Source organism: Equus asinus, chromosome 21, assembly GCF_041296235.1.
Source record: "Equus asinus isolate D_3611 breed Donkey chromosome 21, EquAss-T2T_v2, whole genome shotgun sequence".
NCBI classification, from domain to species: domain Eukaryota; kingdom Metazoa; phylum Chordata; class Mammalia; order Perissodactyla; family Equidae; genus Equus; species Equus asinus.
Genome location: NC_091810.1, coordinates 50,541,842 through 50,564,021, shown reverse-complemented (window position 1 = coordinate 50,564,021; position 22,180 = coordinate 50,541,842). Strand labels below are relative to the sequence as shown.

At 40.4% G+C, this 22,180-nt stretch overlaps 1 protein-coding gene across 41 annotated transcripts in view; it reads right to left on the bottom strand.

The window, feature by feature from the left end:
• MAP4 (microtubule associated protein 4) overlaps positions 1–20,642 on the bottom strand; it is a 186,364-nt gene extending 165,722 nt beyond the window's left edge. For all 41 annotated transcript variants that reach the window (XM_070492486.1, XM_070492492.1, XM_070492495.1 and 38 more), the window contains exon 1: positions 20,504–20,642. The gene's annotated coding sequence lies outside the window, so the exon portion shown is untranslated. The remainder of the gene's footprint in view (positions 1–20,503) is intronic.
• Positions 20,643–22,180: the final 1,538 nt, after the last annotated feature.

Genomic DNA, 22,180 nt, shown 5'->3' with positions numbered 1-22,180 from the left:
TGGGAATGTTCCGCTTTGGCAGCCCGGGGTCCGCAGGTTCGGATCCTGGGTATGGACATGGCACCACTTGGCAAGCCATGCTGTGGTAGGCGTCCCACATATAAAGCGGAGGAAGATGGGCACAGATGTTAGCTCAGGGCCAGTCTTCCTCAGCGAAAAGAGGAGGATGAGCAGCAGATGTTAGCTCAGGGCTAATCTTCCTCAAAAATAAATAAATAAATAAATAAATAAAATAAACATAAGACTCTGAAAGGTGGCAAGTGAGTAGAATGGCTAGGGACCTCGGGAACCGAGGAATAATACAGTGATGAGTTCCCTGGGTTTTCTTTTTGCCTTACATAGCTCAGAATTGGAACTGATGAGGCTGGCAACCCAGAAACCTACAAGGGCAGACAAGAAAAACCTCAAGAAAAGCCTGCTCTCTTTACCCAAAGGACCAGGAAAGGGGCAGCCTAGCAAGACAGAAAACTTCGGAAAATACCCACTCTCCTCCAGCCAAACACCACGGAATACACTATGCCCAACACCGCCCATACAGCAAAGGCAGAGTAGGGAGCCAACTTCCTTCCACCTTCTCCAGGCTAGAATGAGGCACCCGACACCCACTCCAGGGTGGAGTCAGAGGAGGCCAAGGAGGAGCACCAGGACTTTCATCCCTGCAGACCAGTAAAACAAGGTAACTTCAGTGCAAGTGAAGATCACTTGCAGAGCCTGGTCTGCCACCATATTATAGCAATATAAAAGACATTTCTTTAAAAACTAAACATGAAACTACCATATGATCCAGCAATTGCACTCCTAGGCAAAGAGCCAAACTGTTTTCCTAAGTGACTGTACCATTTACTATTAACTGTTTCAATATCAATACCTTGGTTGTAACATTGTTTTGCAAAATATTACCACAGGGGGAAACTAGGTAAAGGGTACAAGGGATCTCTCTGTACTGTTTTCTTACAACTGCATGTGAATCTATAATTACCTCAAAATTAAAACTTTAAGAAAACCCAGAATTTTAAAATTATATTAAAAACACTCACAAATATACTAAATATTTGGACTTCTTAAGGCAGGACTATGAGTTACTTATCTTTATATCCTTAGCATTTAGGCTAAAACCTGGAACATATTAGACATTCAACAAACATTTATTGAATAATATAATCACAACTTCAAAAATATAAGCTGCTTAAAAACCTAACAGTTCCATTTCTTTGGCTTTAAATAAAGCAACAACATCTTTAAACTCAAGCACAAAAAAGTTGCCTTCAAGAAAATAAAGTATCCTGGAATTGTTTCTCAAAGAGAACAGTGACTCATTCTTAGACTACAATGAACTAGAAAGATACTACGTCATCTCTTTAGCCAATTTATTGCTGGCTCATTTAAAAAAAAGAAGAAAGAAAGAAAGAAAGAAAGAAGGAAAGGAAAGTGTGCAGGGCTTAAAAGTACTATGTATATAATTTGAAAATCAGCATATAACAGAGGTTCTTTAGAAACCAAGAAGTACACGTAAACACTATGTATACCCGCCTACTTCCAAATGCTTTTTAGGCCAAAAATCTTATTCTACTTGCCTAAGTTTTATCAGCATGTCTGATTTTTATTTTCTTTTCTTTAAGACTGGCACTTGAACTAATATCAGTTGCCAATATTCTTTTGTTTTCTCTTCTCCCCAAAGCCCCCCAGTACATAGTTATACATTCTAGTTGTAGGTCCTTCTAGTTGTGGCATGTGGGATGCCGCCTCAGCATGGTTTGATCAGCGGTGCCAAGTCCGCACCCAGGATCCGAACCAGCGAAACCCTGGGCTGCCGAACAGAAACACGCGAAACTAACCATTTGGGCACAGGGCCAGCCCCAGCATGTCTTATTTTAACTAGGTCTGGCTGAATGGGACGTGTCTTGAACATAACATCTTTAAGATTAACTGTCATAATTGGTGAGCATCTCCACCATCTATGAACACAGTTCTTTTTACCTGACAAAACTGTCATTCAATAACAAGACAGTCTCTTATTTTACCAGAAAGACTCAAGTAATTCATTAATTAAAGAAAAAAATGTATAGAGAGACCTGCATCGTCACTTTGTTTAAAACCAATAAAACAAGTCTTTTCTGACAAGTTCCCCTGCATGAACACCTAAATTGAAAATCTAGCAGTATTACTTTAAGCAGCCTTTATGGTTAGATGAAAGTGAAAGCGGAGTTAACAGCCAATAAACAGACTTCATGATTGAACAATATGAGTAAAAGTACCAAGTTAATAGCCAAAGCTACATGAACTAAGTTGATGATAATAAAAAACACCCAGGATATCAATATTAGAATAATGGCAAGCCATGCTTACTCTGATCCTTTATGGTCCATAAAGCCTACAGACATATTAAGTCTTAATTATTTCAGAATTAAACTACTCTTGAATATCTCTCTCAAACCTCAGGCCTTTAAAATTCCTATCACATAGCTTTTAGATACATAGATTCAAGAATTGTCAGTCTGAAGCAGAACTCTGCAGCAAAGAATAAATAGTTCCATCACCAAAAGGTATCTGGATCACATCTCAACTAGTACAAACTCAGTCACTTATACATTGCTGATACGTTTCCTTTGGACCGTTATATAACACAAGGCAACTCATTATGCTGATAACTCCTGCCTACTCAAAAGTTTTATCATTTATGCTCATGAATGCTACATGGACATGAACTGCTGCAGAGTAAGGTCCTAGAGAACCCACCAAAACTATGGAATTTTAGGGGGCCAACCCCGTAGCCAAGTGGTTAAGTTCGTGTGCTCTGCTTCGACAGGCCAGGATTTGTCAGTTTGGATCCTGAGTGCGAACCTACACACCACTCATCAAGCCATGCTGTGGCGGTATCCCACAAAGAAGAAGTAGAATGACTTACAACTAGGATATACAACTATGTTCTGGGGTTTGGGGGAGAAAGAAAAAAAAGAGGAAGACTGGCAACAGGTGTTAGCACAGGGCCAATGTTCCTCATCCAAAAAGAAATATAGGGGCTGGGCCCATGGTCGAGTGATTAAGTTCATGCGCTCCACTGCAGGTGGCCCAGTGTTTCGTTGGTTCGAATCCTGGGCGCGGACTTGACACTGCTCATCAAACCACGCTGAGGCAGTGTCCCACATGCCACAACTAGAAGGACCCACAATGAAGAATATACAACTATGTACTGGGGGGCTTTGGGGAGAAAAAGGAAAAAAATAAAATCTTTAAAAAAAAATAAATATATAGGAAGGATTCTCAGTAAAACCCTGAGGCATTACTGTTCAGGTGAATTGTTAAAAAAAAAAAAGAAAGAAAAATTATGAAATATTTAAAAAATGAATCATAAGAAAAATGGACCATAGACCTAAATGTAAAATGCAAAACTATAAAACTCCTAAAAGATAACAGGAGAAAAGGTAGGTGACCTTGGGTTTGGTGATGACTTCTTCTGAAGAACACTCAAAGCATGATACATGAAAAAGAATTTGTGGGCCGGCCTGGTAGTGCAGCGGTTAAGTTCACACATTCTGCTTCTTGGCAGCCCGGGGTTCGCCGGTTCCAGTCCCGGGTGCAGGCATGGCACTGCTTGGCAAAAGCCATGCTGTGGTAGGCGTCCCACATATAAAGTAGGGGAAGATGAGCATGGATGTTAGCTCAGGGCCAGTCCTTCCTCAGCAAAAAGAGAAGGACTGGTAGTAGTTAGCTCAGGGCTAATCCTCCTCAAAAAAAAACAAAAATAAAAATAAATTTGTAAGTTGGACTTTGTTAAAATTAAACCTTCTGATTTGCAAAATACACTGTTAAGAGAATGAAAAGACAAATTACAAAGAGAAAATATTTGCAAAACACATATCTGATAAAGGACTGGTATCCAAAATATATAAAGAACTCTTAAAACTCAACAACAAGAAAATGAACAACTGGATTTTAAAAATGGGCAAAAAAAATATGAACAGACACCTCACCAAAGAGGATATATAGTGGCAAATAAGAGTATGAAAAGATGCTCAACATCACATCATTAGAGAATTGCAAATTAAAACAAGATACTACTACACATGGATTGAAACGCCCAAAATCCAAAACACTGATGACACAAAATGCTGAGAAGGATGTGGAGTAACAGGAACTCTTATTCATTGTTAGTGGGAATGCAAAATGGTACAGCCCCTCTGGAAGACGGTTTGGCAGCTTCTTACAAAATTAAACATACTCTTACCATCTAATCCAGCAATCATGCTCTTTTGGTATTTACCCAAATGAGCTGAAAACTTACATCCATGCAAAAACCTGCACATGAATGTTTATAGCAACTTTATTTATATTTGTCAAAACTTGGAAGAAACCAAGATATTCTTCAATAGGTGAATGGATAAATAAATTGTGGTACATCCATATACTGGAATATTATTAAGCAATAAAAAGAAATGAGCTATCAGAGATCTGCTGTACAACACTGTGCCTATATATTTAACAATACTATATTGTACCCTTAAAAATTTGTTAAGACGGTAAATATAATGTTAAGTCTTCTTACCATAATAAAATACAAAATGAGCTATTAGGGGGCCTGCCGAGTGCTTGGTGGTTGAGTTCACACACTCTGCTTCAGCAGCCCAGGGTTCACAGGTTCAGATCCTGGGCTTGGACCTACACACCACTCATCAAGCCATGCTGTAGTGGCATCCCACGTACAAAATAGAGGAAGACTGGCATGGATGCTAGCTCAGGGATAATCTTCCTCAAGCAAAAAGAGGAATATTGGCAACAGATGTTAGCTCAGGACCAATCTTCCCCACCAAAAAAAAAAAAAAAAAAAAAAAAAGAGCTAGCAAGCCATGAAAAGATGTGGAGAAACCTTAAATGTATATCGCTATGTGAAAGAAGCCAATCTGAAAAGGTTACAAACTGTATGATTCCAATTATATGACACTCTGGAAAAGGCAAAACAAACTATGGACAATGTAAAAAGATCAACAGTTGCCATGGGTCTGGGGGAAGAATGAATAGGTGAAGCAGAGGAAACTTTTAGGCCAGGGAAACTATTCTGTATGATACTGTAATGGAGGATACACGTCATTACGCATCATCTGTCAAAACCCAGAGAAGGTACACCACCAAGAATGAATGAACCCCAACGTAAACTCGGGACTTTAGTTAATAATAATGTATCAATACTGGCTCATCAATTTTAACAAATATATCCCAGTAATGCAAGGTTTAATAGGGGAAACTAGAAGGGTCAGGGGAGGAGGCAATATTTGGGAACTCTCTGTACTTTCCAATCAATTTTTTAGTAAACCCAAAACTGCTCAAAAAGAAAGGAAAAAAAGAGCCTCTGCACACTGAAACAATCTTTATTATTCTTTATTCACTACTGTACCACCACCAGCCTCACTAATACCACTAACACCTCAAACTATAATACATTCTCACCACTTACAGTGTGATCTGTAGACTAACAGGATCAGCATCACCTCACAGATTATCAGAAATGCTAAATTTTGGGCCCCACTCTGAACCTTCAGAACCAGAATCTCTACTGTAACAAGATCCTATGATTTATATGTACACTAAAATCTGAGAAGCCCCAATCTAGAGCGGCAGTTCCAGGGCCAGCGACACAGAGCGAGGGGGAGAGAAATCAGAGGGCTCCCAAGGTGAAGTCTTATAAGGAGACACCCACTGACCTCTCAAGGTGAACCAGATTTAAACCAAGGCCCAAAGTGCCCACAACCCCAGGGGATAATACGGAAGCCTGCCTTAGTGGCAAAAGAACCAAAACTTTCTGAGAAATTATGGCCACAGAATACCCGTCATGTGCATTGGCACCCAGGGTTCTCATAATCTGGATAAGCCAAGGACCCTCAAATTGTGAACATAGTTTGAGATAATCAACAACTGGTAATGTCACAGAATACTTGACAGAAATGAACACCAAGGCTAACTTCGCAAAAGCAACAATGTAAGCCAGAAGATAATGGAATGATAAATTAACTATGTGAAAGAAAATAAAAGCAAACATACATTCTACCTCCAGAAAAAGTATTTTTCAAGGATGAGAGAAAAATATACACATATGTATACATACAAGCTTTCTCTGGGGACAATGTCTTTGCCACCGTTTAGATTCTCAAAAGGATCTATACCCAAAAATATTAAGAACCACCTATTTACAAAGATCTTAAGGGTCATTCAACCTAACCACCTTCTTAATATCTCTACAACACTACCCGGGCTCTGCTTTAACATGAAACTCACTATCTTCTAAGAAGTGCCATTCCACTTTTCTCTTTAACTTCTACTTGATGGTTCTAGCTTTGCCAAGGCATCAAAACACAAAATCTAAACCCTCTTCCACTTGCCAGATCTTGTACCTTGAAAATAGCTGCCCCCACCTACTTCTTCTCCAAGTGAAACATCTTTAACTCCTTAAATAGAGCCTCAAATCATTTGATTTCTACTTTTATCACAAACCAGATTGTTTCACTCTGGATAGGCTCTAGATTATTCATGTCTCTGAAAATGTGGTTCTTAAAACTGAACACAATACTTAAGGTATGAAGTATTATGTTCCCCTCTAAGGGTCCTTATAGTTTTAATCCTAAGAATCTATACTCTTTATGCTTCTGACTGCCCAAATAAATCCATTTCCCCATTACTGTCTCAAAGTCAACAAAGAAGCATTCGAAGAACTGTTTTAAAGAATATTGAAATGATAAATATCCAGCTCCACTAATTAAAAATTTATGAAAAAGACTTGAATCCTTGATTATGACTCAATTGAACAAAGCACCTTTGAACTACTTAAGGCATTCATTTGAATCCACTCAGTCATTCAGATCTCTGCACAATTTGTATAGCATTTACAGTCGAGATCATGACAATCATGACACTGTTATTAAAATAGCGTGTGTCATTTCTTCTATTTTACAACTTTTAAAAATCACCTGCAGCATTTATCACAGTGCTATACACCTATAATATACATAAATCTGTAGTATTAAACCGAACTTAGTAAAAAGAATGCTAGAAATTAAAGTTCAAGTCCTACTCAGCTAAAATTTGGTATGTGACCTCACAGAAAACAATTATTCTGGGCCCCAAAGTAGTTCCATGAGCCCATGAATTTCACGTTTCATAGCCAATTTACTATATGGTCCAATGAAACTTAGAGGCAATGCAATTTCCATTGAAAACACCAACAGACCACCAATTCTATATACACCAAAATTATTCTTTGATTTGGATCACTAGGCAATATCTTATTAGCATTTAAAGGGTACCCATCCCAGTCACACACCTTAATTCTCACAACAAGCTGGAGAGGTAGGTATTATCAGCATTCTGATTTTGTAAACAAAGAAACAGATTCATTGATTTGCCCCAGACTTCATAGCTATTATGTGATAGAGTTGGGACCTGAACCTTGGTCTTTTGACACCTGGTCCAGTGCTGTTACTGCCATAATAGAATTGTCTGCCACTAATAACTGTAGTTTGTTAATTTTGACAAGTCTACCTCAGACTCTTAGACCAACTCACTGTTGAAGGGCATCCCTGTCCCTGACTGATGAACTGAGCTGGCTGGTTTGCCCCTGAGGCATCTCAGTAAGCCTCAGCTACACTAAACATATAAAATTGGTCAGAACATCCTTCAAACATTTCTTTCGTCCCTGTTATTAATGTTACCCCCATTTTAGCTTGCTGAACAACAGCTTGCTTTGATTACTAGGTATACAACTATGCAAAACTGATGTCACTGTTTAAGAAAATCAGATGTGATTAAAATAGTGAGATTTTTCCATTTTTAATCTACTAAATTAGCAATTTTTTAATGGATGTTTTTATGATAATTTTTTAAACGATAATTCTCACTGCTAACAAGGGTATGATGAGATGGGCTTTGATAAGAATGTACAAACTGGGGCCAGCCCTGTGGCCGAGAGGTTAAGTTTGTGCGCTCCGCTTTGGTAGCCCAGGATTTCACCAGTTCGGATCCTGGGCATGGACATGGCACCGCTCATCAAGCCATGCTGAGGTGGCATCCACATGCCACACCTAGAAGGACCCACAACTAAAAATATACAACTATGTACCAGGGGGCTTTGGGGAGAAAAAGGAAAAATGAAATCTTAAAAAAAAATACTAAAAACCACTGAAAGGGTGAATTTTATGGTATGGAAATTATATCCCAATAACTGTCAAAAAAAAAAGAGAGAATCTGGGTGGTGGGAGGGCAAAAGGGGTAAAGGGGGACATTTGAATGGTGACAGAAGGCAACTAGACTCTTGGTGGTGAAGACAGTGTAGTCCCTACAGAAGTGAAAATATAACAATGTATACCTGAAATTTACATAGTGCTATAAACCAGTTATCTCAATAAAAAGAGAATCTATCACAATAAAAATCTGAAATGTAAACACAGCCTTATGCACAAAAATAGCCAAAAATGAAAAAAATGTCTATATGCAATAAGTAAATCAAACTCTGTTCATATGATGCAATATTATGTAGTCATTAAAGATTATCTTTACAAACAGCTTTTAATAACATAGGAAATTATGCTATCATAAATTTTTTAAAAGCAACAGAAAAAACTATTTATTAGCAGGAATATCTAAGTAAAAAATGTATACATGTAGAAGAAAAAGACTAAGTGGATGTGCTGAATTATTAAAGTGCTTATCTCTGGGAGATAAGTTTTCAAATGATTATTTTTGTCTTGACACTTCTCTATATTTTCCAATTTTCCCATGTTCCTCAATGAACAAGTATGTTTTTTACAAAAAAAATTGATCATTTAGAAAAAGACACATGGAGGATTTCTAATGCTGTGTGTTCACTCTCACTTTTTTACAGATCTTCATTCCTATGTCTAGAGACGGCTACTATACAGATCAGCATTCTCCTACAAGCTGGACTGGTTCATCTGTTTTCCCCACCTCCCAATCTGAGTACCACAAAATGCTAAATAAGAGGGTTCAGCAAAGTTCTTCATGTTTACAATGCCAACAAAAGTCTGAAGCTGGTAGAGGCCAGTCTCTTTCAGACCCAAAATGTTGTAATAGATGTGACAGTGTCACTATAAAAAAAGCTGCATGTCTCATTACTCACAAGCTTAAATGAACATTCTCTTATGAACTCCAGGACATTTAATGATTTTTTTAGAACGGAAATTAAGAATGAGGCAGACAACCTGCCAAAAAAATCAAATCTCTAGCTCTTAACTAAAAGTTTACAGGAAATACATGGGGGACCAAGAAACAAGTTGAATACCATCACCAAGATGCAAGCAGCAAAATCCAGCATATGAAAAGTTCTACAGGACAAATGACAGTTTTTTCAATATACAAATTGCAAGGAAAAAAAGAGGAAAGGAGATCCTGTTAAAGGAGACTTAAGAGACATATCAACCAAACGAAGACCTTATTTGAATCCTATTCGAACTGACCAGCCACAAAAGACATTTATAAGATAGTAAGGAAAATCTGAACATTAACTGGGTATTTTTGTCATATTTTGGGGTTCTCTATGATACTGTGATTATATTTAAAAGATAAGTACTATCTTTTAAGATACATCCTAAAATATTTGCAGATGAGCTGATGTCTCGGATTGCCTTCAAAATAATCCAGTAAAGAAGGGTAGGGGAGTAGATATGGATATAGATGAGTCAAAATCAGCCACAGATTGGTAATTACTGAAGAAAATGCTGGACACTTGGGGTTCGTTTCATTATACTAATCTCAACTCCTGTGATGCATCTGCAATTTTTCATAATAAAAAGCTTCAAAGAAAAAAAAGAACGAGGAACACGAAAATGACTATTATGAAATCAAACACAATGATAGGACAATGTAACTGTGAGAAGTTTGGGAAATATGGACTTCAAATAATGACCTAAAAAGTTTCCCTATGAGCAGGCAAACTTATACATGGACACTACCAGATCACATCCTAGAGCTTAATAAGAAAGACTGAATAATACACGTGCATCACATACCCCTGTATTTCTCTACTAGTGCTGAAAAATGCATTGGAGAAGGCACGATTACTCTTGATTTACTCAACCACAGAACAATGCAGTCTGTGGCTACTTCCACAAGTTCCTAATTTGGCCTAGCCACCACAGTTACCTTGTTGCTGATGGGATTGAATTTTTTATAACAAATATAGAAATTTTCAGAGACCCCAGAATTTACACATATTATTCACCCCCACCTTCAGAATGGCCAATCTACTACACTGAGAATCCATTCTTCAAGAAATCGTTTTATTATCTGATTAAAAGAGAACTGTGAATTCTTTACTCATCCTCTTTTTAAAGAACAGGATGCTTTTTAAAAGTATTTCTTGGGGCCAGCCTTGGTGGCCTAGTGGTTAAATTCAGCACGCTCCACTTCAGTGGTCTGGGTTTTGTTCCCAGGTGCTGACCCATACCACTCACTGGCAGCCATGCTGTGGTGGCGAGCCACATACAAAATAGAGGAAGACTGGCACAGATGTTAGCTCAGAGCAAATCTTCTTCAGCAAAAAAAAAAGAAAAAAGAAAAGTGTTTCTTCATGGTAATGAAACGTAGACAGAAAAATAACAAAAGAACAAGTCAGATCCTGCCCTTTAACAGCAAATGTTTTGTTTCCCCTGTCTGTGATTTAATAAAGAGAGAAAAAAAAAAATGAGTGAACTTGAGTTTACCCAAGAAAATATGTGAACACAGAATTAAGAGCCAACATGGCCAATCACATTACCATAAGTACTCCTAGATTCATGACAGAACTATTCTGTGAATGAGGACAGAATACATTTCCCTAAAGAAATAATACATAAAATCAAATTAAGGTTCCTATTCGAACACATGGAAGTTTATGATCCAAAGTATTCTGAATTCCAGAAACAAAGGATAATTAGGGACAAGAGGTATAGAGTAGCAGAGGTAGAAGTGAGAAGAATTAACTTTCCCAGACCTCAGGAAACATTTTACAATAGGTAAAAAATAGTCTTACAATACTCCACTTCCCTTCTGCGCCATTTTCTGTGGCATTATGCTACACTTTCGACTACAACGGCATCTTTACCCCAGCATTAACTGAATATACATTTGGCAGTAGGGAAAGAAAAACGAAATAAAAGACACAATCTCTGACTTCAAGAGGATCTCAGTCCAATGGAAAGGCATATATAATTAAAAAACATGGAAATCTGAAAGAATACACACACACACACAAGTATTAGAGCTAATAAACAAGTTCAGCAAGGTTGCAGAACACGAGATCAATATACAAAAATCAGTTGCATTTCTATGCGGTAGTAATCAACAATCTGAAAACGATATTAAGAAAACAAATCTTTTTTTTTTTTAAAGATTAGCACCTGATCTAACATCTGTTGCCAATCTTCTTTTTATTTATTCTTTTTCTTCTTCTTCTTCTCCCCAAAGCACCCAGGTACATAGTTGTATATTCTAGTCGTAGGTCCTTCCGGTTGTGCTATGTGGGACGCTGCCTCAGCATGGCCTGATGAGCAGTGCCATGTCCGTACCTAGGATCCGAACCAGTGAAACCCTGGGCTGTCAAAGTGGAGCGCACAAACTTAACCACTCAGAGAGCACAAACTTAAGCACTCAGCCACAGGGCTGGCCCCAAGAAAACGATTCTATTTAAAATAGCACCAAAAAGAATAAAGTGCTTAGGAATAAAACTTAACCAAAAAAGTGCAAGACTTGTATATTGAAAACCATCAAACATTGTTGAAAGAAACTAAAGAAGACACAGATAAATGGAAAGACATTCCATGTTCATGGATTGGAATACTTAACATTGTTAAGATGGCAATACTCTCCAAATTGATCTACAGATTCAATGCAGTCCTTATCAAAATTCCAACTGCCTTTCTGCAGAAATTGACAAGCTGATCCTAAAATTTACACGGAAATGCATGGGATCCAGAATAGTTAAAACAATCTTGCAAAGAAGAACAAAGTTGGAGGACTCACACTTGCCAATTTCAAAACATACTCAAAGCCACAGTAATCAAGACAGTGTGATACTAGCATAAGGATAGACAAGTAGGTCAATGGAATAGAACTGAGAGTTCAGAAGTAAACCCATACATCTAAGATCAATAATTTTCAACATGAGTGCCAAGACAATTCAATGGAAAAAGAAAAGTCTTTTCATCAAATGGTGCAAGAAAACTGAATATCCACATGCAAAAAAATAAAATAAATTTGGATTCCTACCTTATACCATATAAGAAAATTAACTCAAAATGGATCAAAAACCTAAATGTAACAAGTAAAACTATAAAACTCTTAAAAGAAAGATAGGTAGAAATCTTTGTGATCTTGGAGTAGGCAACAGTTTCTTAGATGTAACACCTAAAGCACAAGCAACGAAGGAAAAACAGATAAACTGGACCTCATCGAAATCAGAAACTTTTGTGCTTCAAAGGATACTACCAAGAAAGTGAAACGACAAGACAATTCACAGAATGCAGAATATATCTGCAAATCGTATATCTGACAAGAGATCTGTATCTAGAATATATAAAGAACTCTTACAATTCAATAATAAAAACAACCTAATTAAATATGGGCAAAGAATCTGAGTACACAGTCCTCCAAAGAAGATATACAAACAGCCAATAAGCACATCAGTCATCAGGGAAATCAAAATCACAAGGAGATATCACTTCACACCCACTAGGATAGAATCAAAAAAACATATAACAACAAATGTTTATGAAGATGTGGAAAAGTTGGAACTCTCATATACTGCTAATAGGAATATAAAATGGTGTAGCCACTTTTGAAAACATTCTGGCAGTTCCTCAAAAGGTTAAACATACGGGCTGGCCCCATGGCCGAGTGGTTAAGTTCCCACACTCCACCTCGGTAGCCCAGGGTTTCACCAGTTCGGATCCTGGGCGCAGACATGGCACTACTCATCAGGCCATGTTGAGGCGGCATCCCACATGCCACAACTGGAAGGACCCACAACTAAAATATACAACTATGTACTGGGAGGATTTGGGGAGAAAAAGCAATAAAACAAAAAAGAAGAAGACTGGCAACAGTTGTTAGCTCAGGTGCCAATCTTTAAAAAAAAAAAAAAAAAGGTTATACATAGAGTTACCATATAACCCAGTAACTACACTCCTAGGTATATACCCAAGAGAAATAAAAACATATGTTCACACAAAAACTTGTACACAAATGTTCACAGAAGCATTATTCATAATAGCTAAAAAGTGGAAACAACCTACTGATGACAGAATAAACAAAATGTGGTATACCCATACAATGGCGTATATTATTCAGCCATAGAAAGGAATGAAGTACTAATATATACTACGACATGGGTGAACCTTGAAAACATTATGCAAAGAGAAAAAAGCCAGATACAAAAGGCCATATATTACATGATTCCATTTATATGGTATGTCCAGAATAGGCAAACCCATAGACAGAAAGTAGATTAGTGGTTGCCAGGGGCTGGGGAATGGGAAGTGATTGCCAATGGGTTTGGGATGTCTTTTGAGGATGATGAAAATGTTCTGGAATTAGATAGTGGTGCTGGCTGCACAATGCTGCGAATATACCAAAAATCACAATGACTTGTATGCTTTAAAATGGTGCATTTTATGGTGTGTGAATTATATCTTAATTTTTCTTTAAATAAGGAAAGACATATACCCAAAGATATATATTGGTGAAAACACCAAAGAGTACTTAACCCAGACAGGGTAGAAAGTGGTCAGAAAGGCTTTCCAAAGGTGACACCTGAGCTGAGAGTAAGGGAAATAAGTCTGTAAGTCTGCCTTATCCCCTATCCCCTGGCCCTCCCCAGTCCTCCCTAAACTCAGAAATCACTTCTCTGTCACCCAAAGGAACACTTACTTTCCAATACAAATTATTTCAATAAAAATATAGTCTACCTATAAGAAAACGACAGAGAGCTCTCTTGAATCCTCCCAATGTGTTTCTATTCCTAAAAGAGAAAATGGGTTAACCCAAATGAATACCTGATTGAGACTTTCAGACAGTTTAACAAAAATAGAGCTCGGAAAGAAGAGTCACTATAGGAAGTAACCTTTCCTAAGGGTCTCTATCCTCCACTTCCACTCACCATCTATCCCCAATCTCCCCTAAATTTTTCCATTTTCCTTCTCTTAAACTTTCAGTTTTTCCACAGCAGTCTCAACATGAGGGGGAGGGCGGGGTGGGGGCAGGGAGGGTGTGACCAGGACGGAAATAATGAGATAGAAGCTATAACTATTTTATCTATGAATCATTTGTAAGTCAGAACCTATACTCTGTCATAATAAAATAGAATCATATAACGTAACTTCAATCAATAATCAGTAACTCTAAAGCAGCACTGATGGAAACTATCGTAAGCTCCCCAAGGGCAGGGATCATTTTGAATTCTTTAATCACTTCACTTTCCAAGGCCTACTACAGTATCCAGATCAGATCCTACCTGACAAACTGACTAACTACAGCATGGCCACAGGATGATGCCCAATATAGAAAAAGGTTTAGAAACACCATTTCATAAGAAGTGGCTGGGAGAAAAAAACTGTTTAGTCTGGAAAAGAAAAAACTTAAGTGGGACAAAATAACTGTTATTGAATAGCTGTAAAGTGGAGACTGAAACTTATAGGAAATAACTGTAGACAGCAAAATTAGAACCAATGAATAAAAACTGCAGGGAGGAAGGTGTGAGATCATCACAAGGGAAATCTGTCTAAAATGACAAATTTGCAAACCAAGACTTGATAGCCACCAGCTTGAAGTTCCTATCTTGGGGAACACCTGCATACAGGGCTGGAGAAATCACTTACATTGTGTGAAAAACTGCACTAGATCATCTCTAAGATCTCTTCCAATTCTACAATTCTACAAGTAGGAAAAATTCCAGAAAAGGAATTATTTTTGCTCTCAACACTGCCAAAAGTTAAAAAAAAAACCTAAAAACCAGGAACTTCTTTAATTAAAAGGAGTAATCCCACCAAGAAAGGACAAAGGTTAGTCAAGACACTTCATATGAAGAGACTGCTCCGCTTGGGATCAAGCATAGCACTGGGAGTGAGAATAGGTCATCAACTCCAGCTACAGTCACTCACTTCCTGTTTGGCCAGGGGCAAATGACTTCACCTCTCCAACTGAGCTGAAAAATAGTAATTTAAAATACCAATATTAAAGGAGTATCATTTAAATTAACAACTGCAAAATGCTTTGGAAATTTTCTTTATGTGACAATTAAAACTGCATTTTCCTACCTTTACACATATACGAGGGTTGAAGAATTAGGTAAATCTATTATAAATAACAAGAGCTAAGTTTCTCACTATCACAGAAAGAAGTTACAAATAAGCAAGGAGAGGAATGCTAGAATAAACTTTGTGGTGCTGGATTAGAGTCAGAGAGACCAGTATAAACTCACGTTTATATTTATATACAGATAGATATAGAAATAAACACAGCTGTGAGTGTATGAACATGCATTTCCTAGCTCTGTCCCCTAAGAGGGCCCAGAAGAAATGATTAACCAGTAGCAATGAGTACACCTTGTTCATTTAGAAACCAGATCTTTGTTTCTAAATATTTTTCTCCAATAAAAGAAACAAGGGCTCCTTAGAGGAATGGCTGATTCCAGGGCTGGAACAGGGAAAATACAAGATGAGACTGGAGCATCTTGCAGCGCCGGAAAATTAAAAAGCGCTCCAAAAGGGAGGGACGGGGTGGGGGTGGGGGACAACGACACAACACATGTCAAAGAACATAGGTGCCAAATGGCCAGAGTTGGAAGAATCTGAGCAACAAAATATAGTATTAGATTATACTCTGAAGAATAAAATAAATATCTATGGATCCATACTGATATAAATGACTGAACAAATAAATGAGGGGAAAGGTACAAATCTTCCCTACAGAAGAATTCCGAATAATAAATGTAGAAGGAATGAAGGAAATAGAAAACTACCGCTAGAATAACACAATAATAATTGCTGCTACAGGCAAATTTCCCCGATGAATGTTTAGCGGATAACATTTTAAGGAAAAATCAGATCTGTGTGCAGCCTCACAGAATCTCCCCTAAAACATTTATTAATTACTGAGGGTGATTTTAACATATGCTCACAAATTCTTTCCTACTCATCCCTTCAGGAGGTGGAGCTTAATTCCCTCCCCCTGGAGAGTGGGCTTGACTTGGTGACTCATTTCTAGCTTCTAACAATTAAAGTAAGAAAACGGGAAAATAGTCACTTTAGTGAAACCAGGAAGACACTACCTTAATCAAGTTCTCAAAGTTACCATCAGTAATAAGTCATATTGATATCAGGCACCCCCGGATAAGAGAGAGGTGGTGACCGGAAGAGCATACCATCTCTATGGTATTCCTCCCTAAAATGCATAACCTCAGGCTAATCATGAGGAAACATCAGAAAACCCAAAGTGGGGAACATTCTACAAATAACCGACCACTACTCTTCAAAGGTGTCAAGGAGAGAAAGGTAAGGCAAGACAAGGAAACTGTCACAGATTAGAGGAAACTAAGGAAACATAACATCTAAATGCAACGTGGTGTCAATCCTGGATTGGAGCCTGTAATAGAAAAAGGGCATCAGTGTGGAAAAACTAAGGAAATCAGAGGAAACTACATAGTTTAGTTAATAACATTAAACTAATACTGATCGTTTAATTTTGATAAATGTATCATGGTTATATGTTAAAGATGAAGGGTATACGGAAATTCTGTACTATCTTTACAACCCATCTGTAAATCTAAAATTACTTCAAAATAAAAGATTTTTTTAAAACTTCACTTTCTTTGCATGGTCAGAAAGAAAGCGAGGAAAAGTTATAAATAAATTTTAAAAGATATTTAAATACATGCAAACTACTAAGATGTGTTTTATGGTGAGAAGATTAACTTTTTTAATCTATCAAGAATCACAAAAGTAAGTTGGGCTGACTTTCAAGCTTAAAATTTCAATGACACACAAAACAGTTCCCATAAGGTCTGCAGTGAGAGATTAGCCCAGAAACCTCTAAGAAAGTATCCCTTGATCCCTCATATATATCCGTTTCCTTTATCCCCTTTCTTGACCCTAACTGTCCTCAACACACTCACTCCTTAGCAATATGTCTACAGTAACCTGGTTCTAACAGTGCCATTTAGAAGGACAAACTGAAATCAGTGATATTTACTCAGTTTCCTTTTTAAACCGACCAAATCAAATGAACCACCAAGATAATGTCCACTGGGTCAAAATGTTCCTTTGATTTTCTTGCATTTTAAAGAAAAATGAAGCCTACTCATGCTTCTTTTAAAAAGACTGACACCTGAGCTAACAACTGTTGCCAATCTTCTTTTTTTTTTCCTCCTTCTTCTCCCCAAAGCCCCCACCACATAGTTGTATCTTCTAGTTGTGAGTGCCTCTGGTTGTGGCATGTGGGATGCTGCCTCAGCATGACCTGATGAGCAGTGCTGTGTCCACCCTCAGGATCTGAACCAACGAAACCCTGGGCCTCGGAAGCGGAGCGCATGGACGTGACCACTCGGCCACGGGCTCGTGCCCCTACCCGTGCTTAATATTAAAAAAAAGAAAAGCGGGGCTGGCCCCGTGGCCGAGTGGTTAAGTTCGCGCGCTCCGCTGCAGGCGGCCCAGTGTTTCGTTGGTTCGAATCCTGGGCAGGGACATGGCACTGCTCATCAAACCACGCTGAGGCAGCGTCCCACATGCTACAACTAGAAGGACCCACGATGAAGAATATACAACTATGTACTGGGGGGCTTTGGGGAGAAAAATGAAAAAAATAAAATCTTTAAAAAAAAGAAAAGCGATGCCAAAAATTTGAAGTGTCAACAGCAAAAGTTTACAGAGCCAAAGGATGGATAACCAAATTCAGAAACAAGATTAGGAAAAAGAACAAGACACTGAGATCAGGAAGAACCACCTCTCTGACTAAAGCCAAGCCACCTATCTTGATGCAGGTGAGTGGTTCAAACCACACAAGCCCCCTCACATAACGGAACACTCATTCCCACCCCCATCCTATAACAAAAAGAAAAACCACACGCCAGTATCTCCCTGCTCTCAAGCCATTGTGAGCAAGCCTGAGAAATGTGTCCTACTCTCCCCTGAAAGCCATATTAGGTAATTAATAAAAGTTTTCATACCCTTGAAAAAAATGAAAAAACAAAAACAAAGCTAAGCCACCTAAACATAAGAAAATCCAGGTGATTCCTTCACTGTCAGCAAAAAAAAAAAAAAGGAAAAATGACTTTTTATACGTAATGTAAACTTATTTGGAAATTTGGAAATTTTAATACAGGTAAACATGCTAGGATGACAAATATATGAAGAGATGACTTAAAAAACAACTGAGACAGGGTGGGAAAATGTGTTAAGAATCTCCCCAGCACTGTCAAACATTAGTATGTGTGTTCGCACAATAGGGAAAGAAGGGAGACTCACAATTCCTGCTTCTGTAACTTGATTAAAACATCCCCTAAGAACATCCAGTGCCCTTAGTTCCAATTCTATAATCAACTGCCTTCTTATTACTGATATGGCTGCCCAGAAACAAAGGAGGCGTCCTGGCCAGTGAATAATTAATTCCAATTGTGTACATGGCACTTAATACTTTCAATGTAAATAAATTGGTATTTGGTCTATCAGCCTCTGGTGAGTTTACTTTGCATGAATAAATTCTCAAGCACTTGAATCACCCTTGTGTGAACCAAAAATTTTGTTTCTGAAATACTGTGTGGGTGTCAGAGTGACCTTGGTGTGGATGCCACTTATCTGTGTGACCTCTTATTCCTGTCAGTCTCCATTTCCTCATCTGTAAATAAATACCTACAACTAGTGCCTAGAAGATAGCAAGTACTCAGAAAGTGATAGCTTTATTATTTTTAAGCCAAATTTGAAAGCAGGAGTATAAGTGAGGTAAAAACATTTCATTTGAAAAGAAGTACTATGGCCCGTCAAACCACATCAATTTAAGAAACCCTCTGAAAAGAGACTGAAGAAAGCTGAGAAAAGTTAAAAAGTTGCAAGTACCCCCTGCACTCTACAGATGGATGGAGTCTCTTGCTTAGCAACTCTAATGTTGTCTACCAAACACTCAGCCTGTAATAGTTAGAGCATGACAACTGTTCACTCTAAATCCATGTGCTCAGCTTGGATTCAGGACTGATTTATAAAAATAGCTGCTGCTGCTGCTGCTCTTTGAATCCCTTTGAGCCGATGACTGGGCAGTGTTACCCTATAGGCCAAGAGCAGCTGTATTCCCTCACCACACCCATTTCTCTGCCTACCCAGCCGAGCTGACGGCATTCCCCTCCCATCTCTGCAGCACACTATTCTCCCTCTTCCTGGGCTGAGTGAGCAAATTACAAGCACAAATATCCCCTGATGCAATGCCACAACCATCCCTGGGAAAGAGCAGAGGCAGTTGCCAAAAGCGCAGCAGCAGGGAAATAGGCGGGAGGCAAACACAGAGCAAGAAACACTGCAATGCTATGTAGCCAGGGAGAGGGAAACGAGAGGCCCTGGGGAGCAAAACTGTAACTGGACCAGAGGAGGGAAAGGAGAAAAGGGGGTTTCCAGGAGAAAGCTGGGTAACACTAAACTCCCCGAGAAGCACCTTTGACCCTGGGTCTGGATCCTAAAACACAAACTTAAGCGTAATCACTGTCTCCTCCCAAAAGCAGCAAATGAATCTAATTTACACGTTCCCGGATGGAAGCAAAACCCACTACACTCCCCCACCGGCCAATTTCACTAAAGAAGAGCTCAGGCAACACACCAGCGAAGAATCTGGCCCATGTGCTAAATAAACCACAATCTCTGTTCTAGGTAACGTTTCCAACTGCCCCTCCTGGTTCCTGCCCCTTTCCTCCCATCCCCACCCTTACTGAAACCCCTTCGCACTCCCGCAGCCAGACACACGCCTAGTCCCCAAACAGCGCCCGGGCCGACGCAGGCAGAGAGCCCGGGCTGGGGCCCGGTTCTCCAGACCACCCCTCAGCCCCTCCCATAACCCGAGTGGGCACCCTCTCCAAGGTTCGCCTCAGCCCCACCTCAACGGAGCCCCCAAAAGCCTCACAGAATGATCTCTGAGTTCTCCCGCTCCCCCGAGCCCCTCCCAGGGCCCCAGACTGCAGCCGACCCTCGCTCCCCGGGCTCAGCCCCATCCCCAGCCCGAGGCATGCCGCTCGGCCCAACGCTCCAGACCCCCGAAGCCGGACCTCTCAGCCCGCCACGCCCCGGCGCGCGGGCCCCCAGATCACGCCTTGAAGACTAGGAAGATCACGCCCCCAGGCCCCCCGCCCGGTCGCCCCCGCGTCCCGCAAGCCGGCGGCCACCGCCCTTCCCCGCCCCAGGCGGGCCCTATGGGGTCCCGGCGGCCGCGGGGCGAGGCTCGGGCAGCCCCGGGACAGCCGCCCCTCCGACTGGGCCCCGCCTGCGGCTGCACCTACCCGCCGCCGCCGCGCCGGAGCCGGAGCCGGAGCCGGAGGGAGCCGGGAGAGGGCCGGGAGGAGCCGGGAGAGGTCGGGAGGAGCCTGGAGCCAGCAAGCAAGCCCGAGGGGCGGGGCGCAGGGAGGCGGCCGCTTCCTCGTCGCCCTCTTGAGGGCCGGCGCGAGGGAGGGGCGCCGCCACCGCCTATCCCGCGGGCGCCGCGGCTCCCGCCAATAAGCGCGGCGACGGGGCGGGCGGAGGGCTGCGGCGGACCAATGAGCGCTGACCCCACCGCCTCGACCTCGCGGTGATAGCGGCGCGAGTGGAGGGCCGTTGGGGGCAAAGTACGCAGGGGGCTGCAGGATCCCGCCTCCCGCCGGCTGACGCCGAAGCGGCCGGGGGCAGGTTGACCGCCCCTGCTGCACTGTGATGGTCGTCCGTTCCTTTTAGAACTTGGGTGCTTGGAGTAGGAAGGATGTGGGCGGCCGGGCACACGCGGCCGGGCCCGGGTCTCCCCGCCGGCGGGCCCGTGGGCTCTGTGATGTAACCTGGGCGGGGCGCGGGGCGGGGCGCGGGGCGGGGCTGGGGCGCGGGCCAGCTGCTCGCTGGAAGGAACCGTAGGGGCACGAGGCCGCGGCCAGGGGGCCTCTCCAGGGCTGCGCTGCCACCAGCCACAAGTGACGTGGCTGATGCAAGTTGAGATGTGCTGTAAGTGTAGAAATTCTGGGTTTCCGAGACTTAAAACAAAAAATATATAAAGTAGCTCATTCATAATTTTTATATTGATTACAAGTTGGATAATTGATTACAGTTTTGGATATATTTGGTTAGATAAAATATATTTAAAATAATTTCATATTTCTTTTTCCATTTTAAAATGTGTCCACTAGAAAACTTAAAATTACTTTTTGGTTCATATATTTCGCCAGATAGTGCTGGTCCAGAACGAAAAGTGATAGCTAACACCTTTTTATTGCTTACTATGATCCAGGCATTCTTGTATGTGACACCTGATAACTCATTTATCATCACAAAAATCCTATATGATTAGTATTAATGTTCTCCTCATTTTACAGATGAGGAAACACACAAGAAGTTTAGTAATTTACCTAATGCCAGCAAGGCAGTCATTGGCTGGGTAGGGCTTTAACTCAGGCAGCCAGGCGTTTGGGCCATAAACTCAAACCTCTAGAGCAGACTGGTTACCAGAATAACTTGGTTCTTCTTGGTAAGAACTGGACTTGGTTGAAAGCCGGGGTTTGAGGTCCAGCTCTGCTACTTTATAGCTGTGTAACTTAGGGAAGTTAGGCTTCAGTTGCTTTATTTATAAAAATGAGATAATACACCACCAGCTTCTCTCATAGTCCCTATTAGGATGACCCAGAAGTAGCATACTGAGGTAGTTAAACATTGACTCTGGACCCGTATTCCCTGTGCAAATCTGAGCACTGCTACTTACAAGTTATGTGCGTTTGTGGAACATATTTAATCTCTCTACACCTCAGTTTCCTCAACTGTAAAATGGATAGTAATGGTACCTAGCTCATTAGGGTTATGTGGATCAAATGTGTTAATATACGTAAAGTGCTTAGATTGGTGCCTAGCACTTAGCAAGCATTTACAGAGTTTACTGTTAATGTCATAATGACTATAAAGGAGTGTTAAGTGTCTTGACATGGGCCCGGCCCCATGGCCAA